Source organism: Apaloderma vittatum, unplaced genomic scaffold (genome assembly GCF_000703405.1).
Source record: "Apaloderma vittatum isolate BGI_N311 unplaced genomic scaffold, ASM70340v1 scaffold9290, whole genome shotgun sequence".
Taxonomy (NCBI): Eukaryota; Metazoa; Chordata; class Aves; order Trogoniformes; family Trogonidae; genus Apaloderma; species Apaloderma vittatum.
In genome coordinates, this window is record NW_009695010.1 from 26,611 (window position 1) to 39,827 (window position 13,217).

Below are 13,217 nucleotides of genomic sequence, written 5' to 3' on the forward strand. Positions count from 1 at the left end.
GTTATATATACAATAGGCAATGTATGTCGAACTTAGAGAACCTAAGAATAGCTTTCAAGAGATACAAAAGAAAGCATTTAGCTCTGTACCAGAGTTTTCAGCTGCAAAAGACATTTTAATATAAGTAATGTTTTCTACATTTCTTTTACGTAACCTTCAAAAAAGAAAATTGACAAAATTCTTGGTGAAACATTTACTTACATTGAAGGCATTAACTGCATTTTTATCATAATACTTCTTCTTTTCGTACTTATCCCTGATGAAAAATTCCACAGCTCTGGGAGTAGCTAGTTTAAGGAAAAGATGCATTCAGATAAATCGCAGTATTAACCTAAAATGCTGATGGGTTATTCAAGTGAAAGAATTGCATCCGATTCTCGATCCATCTCATTTTGTAGTTTTAAAACAAGAGAACAAACTGCTCTACAAACAACAACTGCTGTTGCAGTGACCAAAGAAGAGCTTTCTTCTTACTACAGGGAATTAATCAGTTTAATCTCTTAACAAAACAATAAGAGAAAGGTATACTAGAAGTAACTTGGTGTTCCACAGTTAGGACATTTTCACTTGATATTTAAAAACCACAGGGCTGTAGTACCGCAAATACTTGGACAAAGGTACTCGTGCACGGTGAACAATTAAATCATACCTTATCATCATAATTTGTGAAAAAATACTTTCTCTTTGTATAAACGGTGATATGTATGTACCCAGTCTCTGATTTGTACAGACTGTATCATCCCTCAAAAGCTGATCATAAACAGTTCTCAGAGATAAGGCCTTCATGAAAGTCTCCTACTACAACAAACACCTCTGTGGAAAGGAAACTAAACCACTAGTGACAGAAGAATATGGAAGCAAAGGTGGAAATAGCTGCAAGCATATTGATGTGGGAGACTAGAACTGACAAGGCACTAGTTTGAACACAAAAAGGACAACTTCCCTTTTCCTCGCATATTCTCTCAGCTTCATACAGCAGCTCAGATGAAGCTGTGTGAATAGCTTAACTTTAGGAAAGCTGATTGTCTGCTGTCTGTAGAATAAATCTTAACTGATTTGTTTGGCAATGTGATTTTCCACTTCAAAATTGCAACTGCGGAAGCTCACGTTCATTGCCTCTTAAACTTCCATAGCAATCTTTCCTCAATCACTGACTGGAAAGTTACCTCAGCTCCACGTACTACCTGTTAACACTGTGCTCAGAGCGCTCTTTTCCCTCATCCTGTGCATCAAATGGCATCGACAAACTTACTTAGTTTCAAATTTTACGTGTCACTTGAAGACACTGCTTCATAAAAGTTGCAAAACCCAAACCATCCTTTTCTACCCTTTTCTAAATATATCTACACTCTAACCACCTCAGTACTAAGATTGCATTATTCTTTACACATACCAAAGAACTGTCATTTTGAAATAAAAAACACCAAAAAACCCAGTGTATATTATTAAATGGAATGATGAATGGAAGTTGTATAATATGCAACTCCCACAACTTTTCAAATTTAGCTAAGACTAAACAGGATTCCCTCAGAAAGTTTATATTCAACTTGCAACACAAATGACTGCATTACATAATCTCAGTGGGGGAAGGACATACAAGAAAGGGAACTGAATTTTTCTCCATGCTTTTAAGCTGTAACTGGATAACTGTATTAAATAACTAATTTAGAAGTAAACAGAAAGATTCAAAACCTGATTGTTATACCTCAGAACAATCTATCCTCTCTTCAGATAAAGCCTTAGTTTTATTTGCCAAAATTAACATTTTCAGATGGCACATTTACAAGTGTTCTAAGTTTTGGTTGCTCCAATTTTGGAATCTGATACTTCAGTTCTCCTGCATAAATATTTCCCTACTTTTAGCAGTTTTCCAAAATGGAACTTGTTATTTCAGACAATTAGAAAGATTTAATTTGAAAATTATTAACACAGAATCATAAGTATTTTGATTTCTTAGGGTTTAATTTTCCAGGATGCTATTACACTGGGGTATTACGTTCTGTGTTTTGAAAAATACCCACTTAATTCAAGTTATCTGACTTCAATATGAATGAATTTTTGGACCACATTTAAGTTTCTTTAGATCAACAACCTACTGTTACCAAAAGAATTTAAAACAATCCCAACAAATGCCAGAACTGTTTTAAGAAGTGAGTAAAATGAAGAGATAAAAAATGATTCACTCTACTATTTGGAAAAAAAATAACTTTCGAACATACAAAAAAACCATCAAGACAATCCTCAAAGTTACTTTCTAGGCCAGAGCATCCCTGCAAAGTACAAGAGAAGAATAAAAAATGGCCACAAAGGTCAGCCTTGTGGTTTAAAAGCAGAAGTGACAGGGGACCTTTAGCAGGAGATTTTGAGCAGATCCTACATACACGTTTCTCCTGTGTCTCCATTCTACCACCTAAAAAATAGAAACAAGTATATCACAGTGCCACAGGAAGTTAAGCACTAATATAGAAGAACATGTACCAAAGTGATCATTACATGCAAAGTTTTCACAGTTCATTCAAGAGACTGTGGTGGACCTGGCATTGCTAGGTTAACAGTTGCACTCAACGACCTTGAAGGATTTTCCAAGCTAAACGATTGTATGATTCTATGAATATTCAGAACCAGAATACTGATGAGACACAATGCTGATTTTGTAGTGATACAAATGCAAAGACGAAAGGCAGAAAAAAGCCCCTAACACAACAGCTTGTCATGAATGCCAAGTAGGTAAGTAGCTGCCAAAATTATGGGGAAATTGAGAAACAAAACATAAAATGCTGGCATGCGCTCTCCTGGCACTGTATTTTTAATAAAGCAATCACATGTGATGAAATATATTCAGTTGACCAAGCCCACCACTTAAAAATGGACAACTGGTCAAAAAGCTATGTAATTATTTCAAGACATACAGTGTCAAAAAAAGAATTCTTTTTCAAGTTTAAAAATTAGACTTTTGGTTTGATCTGACAGGAAAAGCTTAGAGCAAAGCATTATTGCCTCTTCTGCAGAAGCACCGGTGAATTCAAGTTAGCTGCAGTAAGAACAAAATCTACAGCTCCAAGATCCACATTTGACTAAGTTTTAGTCAAAGTATTTCAGTCTTACAGCTGAAATAAAGTTCCAGAATACTACAGCTGGAATATACAGTGCTATCTGGTTCCAGTTACTTTTCTGTTGTGCATATGTATGTTTAATCTAAAAAGTAGTGGGATTTGGGAAAAAAAAAAAAAAGTTTTGCTCAAGTATATTTTATAATTAGGAGTCTAACCCTTCCACAAAACCTCACGTCTTCTGCCCACTGCATATCAAGTGTAGCATCTAATAAACAGAAGAATCAAAATCACTTGGATACAGAAGGAGGAAAATTCAGATCAAGTTACAGCTAAGTATGTTTATCAAACTCCACCATCATCAGACTAAGAAAGCTGGGGAAAGATTCAGCTCACTTAACAAGCTTAGGATCTTACTGTACTTAAAGAGCTCCAGTAAAATCAGGTGAAGCAAATCCTACCTGGGGTGTAACTTCACTGAATCAGGAGATAATACAAACCTAAATTAATGACATTATACATTATCCTAATGACGTGGTACATTCAGAAAAGGTATTTTGAGAAAAGCTATTTGCTGGCGGTAGATGATTTTTCTTTCAACTCTCCCCTTCCCAATACATGGTGATAATCACACACAAACGTAAGTGGTGGCTGTCAGGAAGCCTTGGTTTATTTAGATATTCCCATGCTAGTCACCTGTGCACACATTGTACAGAATGTATACACTTGAACTCCCCAAAATTACAGAATGCTTAATCTAGAGGAAGAAATCCATACTTCACTCGACTAAGATCCAATGGCTTATTTTACTTTTCCATTCAGGTCATTATTTCCTGTTGAAATGCTTCTAACTTCAGCTGGCAGTTCCTCAAGATAAAGACAGAATATTCAAGAGCTCTCTAGTATCACTCTAACTTCCTACATACAGGGAATTTATGAAGATACCTCTTCTGAAAGTAAAAATAAATGGGGCTTGCCAAATACCATTATAAAGTAGATTTGCTGTAACTGAAGTAATTTAAACCTTTTCTGAGCCATTCTCAACTTCCACTGTCATTTCTTATACAACAATATTAACGAAATAAATAAGGTGACTTGCCAAATGTAGCAGTTCCTTCATATAGTCAGAACATCTAAATTGCATGAAAAGTCATTTCAATGTGAAAGCTAAAGCAAAAAGGATACTGATCTGTTTGAGGTCTTCGGAAATTTTCTGGCAGATTCGCTTCATAGAGTAGTCTTGCTTTAGTATTTCCCATTTCCTGCATGCACTAAGGGAGAGCGATAGAAACAGTTAATTCACGTCCATCAGTGCTTTAAATTCTGAAGCAGTCAGAATGCTACTGATGTGCTTAAATGACACTGTCTTTTTTTTTTTAAACTGGAGACCTTTCTGCTGCCATATGTCCTTGGAGATGCTCCCATGGCACAGGAGGGCTGCTGGGCAATAGCTGACAGCCTAGATGCTGTTTACATTGTGAACTAACTCATCCCGTGAAAGATAAGCTTTCATCTCTCAGGATGGTTCTTCAGACCAGGAGGAACAGGAGTAAGAATATTTGTCTGGCAGCAGAAAGAGGCTTCAGACTGGAGCATATCTGGAAAAGTCAGTATTTGATTACATTCTTTTGAATCAAGATCTGCAAATGCCACCTTACTGACCCCTACTGAAAAGGAAAAGGCTTAAAACACATTTTCAACAGATACAACAAAGCAGTAGCTTTCAGAGTCCTCGTGGCAAGGTGCAATACATCTAAAAGGACCCAGAAAAGATAGTTAAATCAATTTCTGAAGTGAGTTTTCAGAACTTAAACTCCATTACAGTAGAAATATAACACATTAAGTACTTTGCAAGACATTTAAGTTGGGGCATCACGATAAACTGAAAACTTTTCAAAAGGATTTCTGGCATTCCCTACAAATTGAAAACATATTTTACGATATTTTACCTGTATTTGCTCTGGTGTCCATTGGTCCAAGTTGACAGACTTGACCCTTGATATATGGACCCCAAGATTTCGATGTATTCCAGCACATCTGATGCAAATAAAAACACCGGTGTTCCAAGAGGCCCATCTTGGACCTAACAGGAATGAGGAAATATAGTTATTTTCAAAATTCTATATACTGTGAAGATTTTCTCTGGAATAATTCTAAGCCAACAACAGAAATAAACATGTAAAATAAAGTTTCACAGCTGTTTCTCTAGGATATGTATTACTTCTAAAAATCTCCATCTTTTGCAATTTTATTTATGGCTGTCTACTTCTAAGTGATGTCATAAAGCATCTGAGGTAGCCAGATTAAGCTAGGAAGTCATATGACATGTCCACCACCCTCCCTACTCCCCTCAAAAAATCCCCAAACTTCAGGAAGTTTGCTTACTGGTAACAACAAGGTTTTGCTTACATCTGGAATACTCCTTACAGCTATGCATCAGATACAAGCACCAGCAGAAATCAGTAGAAGTTGCCCCTTTTTCCCCAATCAAAAACTTGCTAAGACGCACATCTGTACTTAACTTGAAAATAAATGCAGGGTAATCTTATATTAATGCAACAAATCCTTTAATACCTCATACAGCACAGACTTGACAACAGTAGCATGCAAGCTTTTAGGGAATGATTATACCGAGATTTGCAAAACCAACTGATGAAAATATCCATGACTAAGAATGGCAGAAAAATGAATGCATTCAGTACCCTTGATTTCTAAACTACAGTACGAGTTGTCCTTTGCAGCTCAATGAATTTTCTTTCAGAATTGGGTTTATTTAAGAAACTTACCATTACTTCTCAGCTGTGCTGGCATGTTGAGACAGATATGAAGTATGCTGGCCTGAACTGCCACAGTGACACTTGGGATGCTTGACTTTACATTACTACACAGTCTCAAGTTAAATGAATTATATCCTTTTACTGCAGCTCTGTACACCACCACTGTTAAAGGCACTGCTTTAAAGTCCATCTAGTTCTGAGCTCTAAGGACTTCAAAGATTAAATAATTAATCATCAAAAGCAATAAGGTACATTGAAGAGTTGGAAAACATTTTGAGCAATTATTTTTTGCCTTTGTAAAACAGATGTGCATCAAGACCACTTGTGCAACTGCAGCAGTTGTTTGCATTTCAATATCAATATATTATATGAGCACTTTACTGGGGCCTAGAAATTTTATACCCCTCTCTCCTGATCTTTAGCTTAGCACTGGATTGACATAGAGCAGGTGCCTAGCCACTTCCTAGAAAGCTGGGTCTCAGCACACACACACTTGCTTTGGAAGACACCACCATAACCAAAAATGTCCTTTCTTCCTCTTTGTTTCCTTGACCATTTATTGCTAAGGGCATCATCATATGGTATGAAATGGTCAATTTGAATCAGCAGCTGCCCCAGGTGTCTCCTCCTAATTTCTTGCCCACCCACCCTGAGCCTACTTATCAGTAGGGGGACAGAACAAAGGGAGGGGAAAAAAAAAAGCCCTGATAGCATGCAAACACTGTTCAGCAACAGACAAAACAAAGAAGCAGGAGAAATCCTTTCAGTTACATTCCATTCTCTTGAACTGGTTTTCAAAAATCCCAAGACACATTCAAAGCTTCCTAGATTTGCTGCAAGAAGCTTTCCTCTTAGTAGTGGAAATTGTGCCTCTATTTTGGGTAGCCACCTTGCTTTTAATTTGTCTTGTTCGAGACCTCAAAAAGTCAAACTATGTGATGTCCATTGCCTGACCTTTAAAACCAAAATGATTAAAATGACTGGCAGTTTTTAAAGTAAGTGTTACAATCATAAAATTAGACATCAGCATCAAGAGATCTAACAGTTACTCACTGAAACTAATACATTATTTCCCTCACGGCAGTTCATTTACTCCTTGTCTTCTAAGAACAAACATTCAAAAGCAGTTTGCAATGTGTGTCCTGAACAGCTCAACAACCAGCAACCTGTTGAACTGGTTTTTATTCTCCTCTATGTAACACTACAGATACAAAATACTGACCCCGTCCTTACAATCTGTGTAGATCTGCAGTGCAGGAAGATCTCACAATTTATACTACTTTTAGGTTTCAGTGCTCCAAGATATAGAGGCCATTTGCCTCAATATGTTAATCAAGTTTCAGCTAAAACAGTACACCAGAAGAAACTTAACCAGAAAATCTCCTTAGCCACTCCATTGTAGATAAAGTACCTCAGCTTATGCAATTGCTTATTGTAGCCATGATGCTTTAGAAGCAAAACGCTAAGTCCAGGTCTTGTGTGCCCAACAGTGTCTCCTTTTTTTTCCCCCCTGCAAACTCTAACCCAGGGATGTGCCTTCTAAAGAGGGAAGCCAGTTTTGATTAGGCTACTCTACAGACAAGAAGTATTTATCTGTAATATCTACATGCTGCCCTATTTTTATCCTACAGGAAGTTTACACAGCCACTATAAACTTTACTACAACAGTTCGTACAATTACACATAATGAGTTTCCTATTCCTCTGGTTCTGCCTCAGCTACGATATCCCCAGTAGGCAACTTCTATGTTAATGAGACAAGATTGGAGTGAGGGCTTCACATGAGCAAAGCCTATCTTAATAAATGAAGAGGGAGATAATTAACTTGAAAGTTTAATATTTTAACTCAAAATTTTGTTAACAAAAAGAAAAATCATAAGGCAACTTAATTCGCTGGTTTTCTCCTGGAAAAGAACAGTTCCAGAAGCTCGGATTTCATTAATTTGTACTTATTTCTGAAATAGCTCAGAGAAATAAAGTATATTTAAGCAATGAAGTAACAAATTAATGAATGGAATAACAGACAAACCTGAGGCCAGACAGAAAAAGTTCACGTGTAATCTCTGAACGTATTTCAGATAAATTACAACACACAATATTAAAAACTTCAAATGAAAAATGTTTTCATTAACATAAATCAATTATAGCCACAGTTAAGCAGTAGGTAAAAGAAGTTACGGAATAATGCTTTCTTGTATGGGAATCAAAACAGCTGTGCTTGACTTAACCAAACAATCAACTAAAGCTTAGTCTGTAAACCCTCCTGTGTGAGAAATGTTTAACAGTAATTTGGACTGATTCAATAAACAATTTATAGTTAAATCAAGTCTCTACAAAGTCAGGATCCTTATTTCTGCACACAGAAAACACAGTTCCAAGAAAAAGTATGCGAACCGTTGGGAATTTCATGGTGTTCTGCATTAATTTATCATAAAATGTGATCTAACCATCATTTAAGTCAAGAGTATTGACAAATAAAATGCGCCTAAAATAATAACACAAAACCAATTCTGATCCTCCATGTCTTCACTGAACATATTAATTCGGCATTCAAAATGCTACTGGAAAAAGTAAGTGAACTCTTGAGTTGACCTCAGAAAAGCTAATTGGAGTCAGGTTAACCTGGAACCTTGTTAAGAAAAGTTTGGGAGTGCGGACTAGAGCTATGTTGACTGATAAAAAACACTCAAACTTTTTGAGTTTTTTCCACACAAGATGTATGTTTATGTGAGCCATGCCTCACCAAAAAGAGCTTTCAGAGGATCTACAGTCAAGAATTGCTGATTTACATAAAGCTGGAAAGGGCTACAAAGAGATTTCAAAGACCTTAGAAATTCACCAGTCTACAGTGAGGCAAATGACCTACACTTGGTGACTTTGGGATTGTGGCTACTTTACCAAGTGAGCGCCCAGTCAAAAAGATCCCAAGAGCACAACGAAGACTTACCAATGAGGTAAAGAAACTGACCCAAGTGACAGCCAAGGAGTTGAAAGCATCATTGGAACTGGCTAACATCTGTGATCATGAGTCTATGTACATAAATCACTGAACAAGCAGGGTGTCTGTGTCAGGACACCGCGAAGGAAGCTGCTGCTTACTACAAAGGACATTGCTGCACGCCTGAAGTTTGCAAAAGAGCACATTGACACTGCATAGCGGTATTGGCAAAATGTTTTGTGGACTGATGAAACAAAGACTGAACTATTTGGAAAGAACACACAGCACTACATCTGGTGTCAAAAGGACACTGCATATGATCGTGAAAACACCATCCCAGCCATAAAGTATGGTGGAAAAAATATCATGATTTGGGCCTGCTTTGCTGCGTCAGGACGTGGCCAGCTTGTAGTCCTTGAGGGGAAGAGGAATTCCCAAGTGTATCAAAAAATTCTTCAGGATAATGTGAGAATGTCTGTACATCAGTTGAAACTCCGTAGGCGTTGGGTGATGCAACAGGACAATGACCCAAAATACTGGAGCAAGTCCACAACAGAACGGCTTCAGAAAAACAAAATCCAGCTTTGGGAGCAGCCAAGTCAGAGCTCAGACCTCCACCCAACAGAGATGCTATGGAATGACCTGAAGAGAGTCAGACACATGAGACATCCAAAGAATATGACAGAGCTAAAGCAGTTCTGCCAGGAAAAATGGGTTAAAATCTCTCTCGAACAATGTGCAGCTCTGATCCACAGCTACAGGAAGCACCTGTCTGAGGTTATTGCTGCCAAGGAGGGTCAACTAGCTACTTTTTCCACTAGCATTTTGAATGAGGATTGGAATTGTTTCTGTGTTATTATTTTAGGCACATTGGTTGTCAACACTCTTGACTTAGATGACAATTAGATCACATTTTATGACAAATTAATGCAGAACACCATAAAATTCCCAAAGGTTCACATACATTTTCTTGCAACTGTATTTTGCACTTAATAGAAACATTCACAGGTTTATTCTTCAAGTCCTTAGAGATACACTTGTTTTTCTTCAGCAAAATTTACAAGAGTAACCTAGTTTATCTGCTGTATGCATTTTGCTAGCTAATCAAGACAAACAATCGGCTTCAGAAATGGAGACTGGACCTTAAGAATCTTGGTGACTGCTATTTTATGCTATTTAAAATGCTTTTACATGTCAGTAGTAATGCTATCTTACCTGTTAAGAACTCCATTTTACAGCGCAACTCCAATCAGATAATGCGAACGTGAAATACTTAATACAATTGTAATTTTATTCTTTTGAAATCCATCTGAATACAAGTTTTCTACTAGAACAGCTGAGCTGCACTTCAGCAGCTTACTGCACTATACCAATAAAAACACATTTCAAGTAGTATCTGTATCTTAAAAGACAGAAGAAAACTGCTTAAAAATATCTTCAGCCACTTTAAATCTTTGCTAAAGTTAATTTAAGGAAAAAAAAGACATAGAAAGTGCTGTCCTGAAAATGATCCATGTTTATACTAGACTACATATTAGGATACTATGAAATCCCTGAAACACTTCCTGAATGAACCAAGGAAAAAGCTTTTGCAGCACAAAGACAGATTGCTGCTTCCTAGATGAACATCCATTTTTTGTTTTAATTTCTATCTAAAACTTCCTTCTCCACATTTGCTTACTGGTTAGACTTAAATTTCCTTTTCAGTTCTTAACAGGTAAGCTGTGAAGGTCTGTGCTATTTCACAGACAAATTATCAACCCAAGAGTTTCAGTGCATTAAGTCACTCTTGTGAACACCTGACAGCCTTCCTTAGGATGGTCCGGCATTAATGACTTAAGTAGCCCTCAAAATAAGTAATCAGGAACAAAAACCCATGAGATTTAGTGTGCATATTTCATCTTACTGGCAACTGTAATTCTGTTACCTTCATAAAAGCAGGGATTAAGTTTTTATTTGAAATTTAAACACAAAGCAGCACAAGCTTCTTGTAAGAGCTAAACAGAAAGACGGATTTGAGCTGTCATATGGCTTCAGCACAAATTAATTTGGAGTCTTGGCCATTACATGTTAAATTGAGAATACCAAGCAGCGTTTCCTGCTGTACTAGCCCTGGCTGGGATGGAATTACCATGCTTCATAGCAGCCTGTACACAGCTGTGCTTTGGATTTGTGACTAAAACAGTGCTGACAGCACTAATGCTTTGGCTACAGCTGGACAGTGTCTGCCCAGAGCCAAAGCTTTCCTTCCCACCCTCCCACCCAGTAGGCAGAGGACAGGCAACAGGCCAGGAGGGGACACAGCCAGTGACAGTAGATCCCAACTGACCAAAGAGACATCTCAAACCATGTGACAGTGTGCTCAGCAAAGCTGGTGGAAAGGAGGAGGAGGAAGCAGGAACATCTGTGGCTATGGCATCTGCCCTCTCAGCCAACACATGCTGAGACCTTGGTTTCCAAGACGCAGTTGCACGTCTGTCTGCTGATGGGAAGCAGTGAATGACTTACTCGTTTCACTCCAATTGCGTGCACAGCTTTTGCTTTCCTTATTAAACCGTCACGATGTCGAACCACAAGCCTTTTCATCCTCCTTCTGTTTTCTCCCAATTTCACATGGGAGGAAAGTACACAAGAGGTAGGGTGAATGTTCAGCTGCTCTCCAGGGTCAACCCACCGCACCACACCCACTATTACATTAGTTTGCATTCAGGAGTTGCATATCAAATTTTGAGTGGAAACTAGATTTCAAGTAGATGTGCAGAAACAGCCCTAATTGTGACACATTTAGGGTTTAAGAAGTCCCTTTAAGGCCATCTAGACTCCAAGAATAAAAGAAACGTGTAGCCACAAGACACAACATTTCCTGGTATGTCTTTAAGTTTTTAGAATTGTGAATTTAAGAAAATCTGAATAGAGTTTCTTCCAGTTACAGTAGACTTCTGTGCCAGTATAGTTGTTGTATAGAACATTCACCCTACTTGCAGAAATATCTGCTACTAAAAAACTGAGAACATTTCAAAACCTGACTTCAGCTTTTAAAACTTATCAGTAAAGAGCTTGAAAGTCAGTTACATAGTCTTAGATACAAATCTTCATGTAAGTCAATTTCAAGCCAATTTCTAAATTGCTGAAAAAGTTATCCATCTTCATATGACATATTCTCAAATGCACTTCAAAGTGTGTATTTGGTTAAAAAGGCATTTCACAGATTCATCAATGAAGTGAAAGCTTTTGTCCTAATATATCTCAAAAGTTTTCCCACTTCTTCCCCCCACACTTTCTCCTCTTCAGGATACAATTTTTCACGACATATTTCTTCTCCACGTTATTCAAACTGAACTAGTATCTTGCACATGGTTAATATGTGTATGCACTCCTATCCCTTTCTTCCCCACCCCCATGACTCGGTTTGGGCCACACTTTCTACTCTGTTATATTAGAAAACTGATTGAAGAAGCTGAAATAAACACTCACAGTATTGCTGACATACCCTGCCAGTATGATCATAGCTGATACAACCAAATTTTTGTGGGTAGAGTGGATATAGATCTTTGGGCAAAAATGACAGGAACAGTAATGCTGAAGCTAGTACAGTGTATTTCCAAAGGAAACAAAAGACAAAGTACATTAGTTTTTAGAAGTCCAAGCTTTATTTTGCACCAGCAGATGCATAGTGCCTTATGACATACAAAACAATGTTTACAAGATACTGCTCATTTAAAATGCTGAGGAAAAAGTACTTACATCTGCATTACAAAACACATAGAAACCTCATAGATTAATCGCATATGTATCCAAGCACTGAATACAGCGTGAAACATTGTTTTAGCTCTCTGTCTGATCAGTCTGTATTAAAAATGCCTTTAACTGTTTTAAATCTTGGTCAATACTCCACCCGCTACTCAGATTCCACCTACAGTAAGAAATTAGTAAGAAAGCTTATACACTACAACACAAGACAGTGCAGGAGTAAGAGTACCTCTCACACAAACAAGTTTAAGAGGAAAAAAAGGCAAAAGAAAACAAAAGTACTGGGTTATGACAGAACTGGGAGATGTCCACAAATGAGCATGTATAAGATTATTGCAGATACAACTGCAAAGTATGAGAAGGATGAAGGCTGCCTCTCTTAACTCAACAATTCAGAGCTTCCCTCCCTCCATCAGTCCAGTAGCATCTGTTCAAACTACACTTCTGCTGCTGAAACACAGCTGCTGCCTACTCTTACTAAACATCTTCCAACTTACAAAGAGCAAACAGAGGTCAGAATGAGGGTAAGAAGAGCAAGCACACAGCCTTTGAATTTTATATTTGCTGTTAAAGGAAAGGGGAACCAGGAGACTAATAAGTTTGAGACAAAGTTTTAAATGAGGAAAGCTTGTTCAGACTCAGTTTAAATCAGGTTTGTATTACAGAAGCATATCAAACCAAGTTAGTTTCCACTCTACATTCT

The 13,217-nt window shown here is 37.5% G+C and overlaps 1 long non-coding RNA gene across 1 annotated transcript; it reads right to left on the bottom strand.

Annotated features, from left to right (window-relative positions):
• Positions 1-201: 201 nt before the first annotated feature.
• On the bottom strand, positions 202-5,133 carry LOC104274035. Its single transcript, XR_717819.1, has 3 exons — positions 5,000-5,133; positions 4,236-4,321; positions 202-277 (listed from the first exon to the last, which is right to left on the bottom strand). It is a non-coding gene; the product is annotated as an uncharacterized LOC104274035 (long non-coding RNA).
• Positions 5,134-13,217: the final 8,084 nt, after the last annotated feature.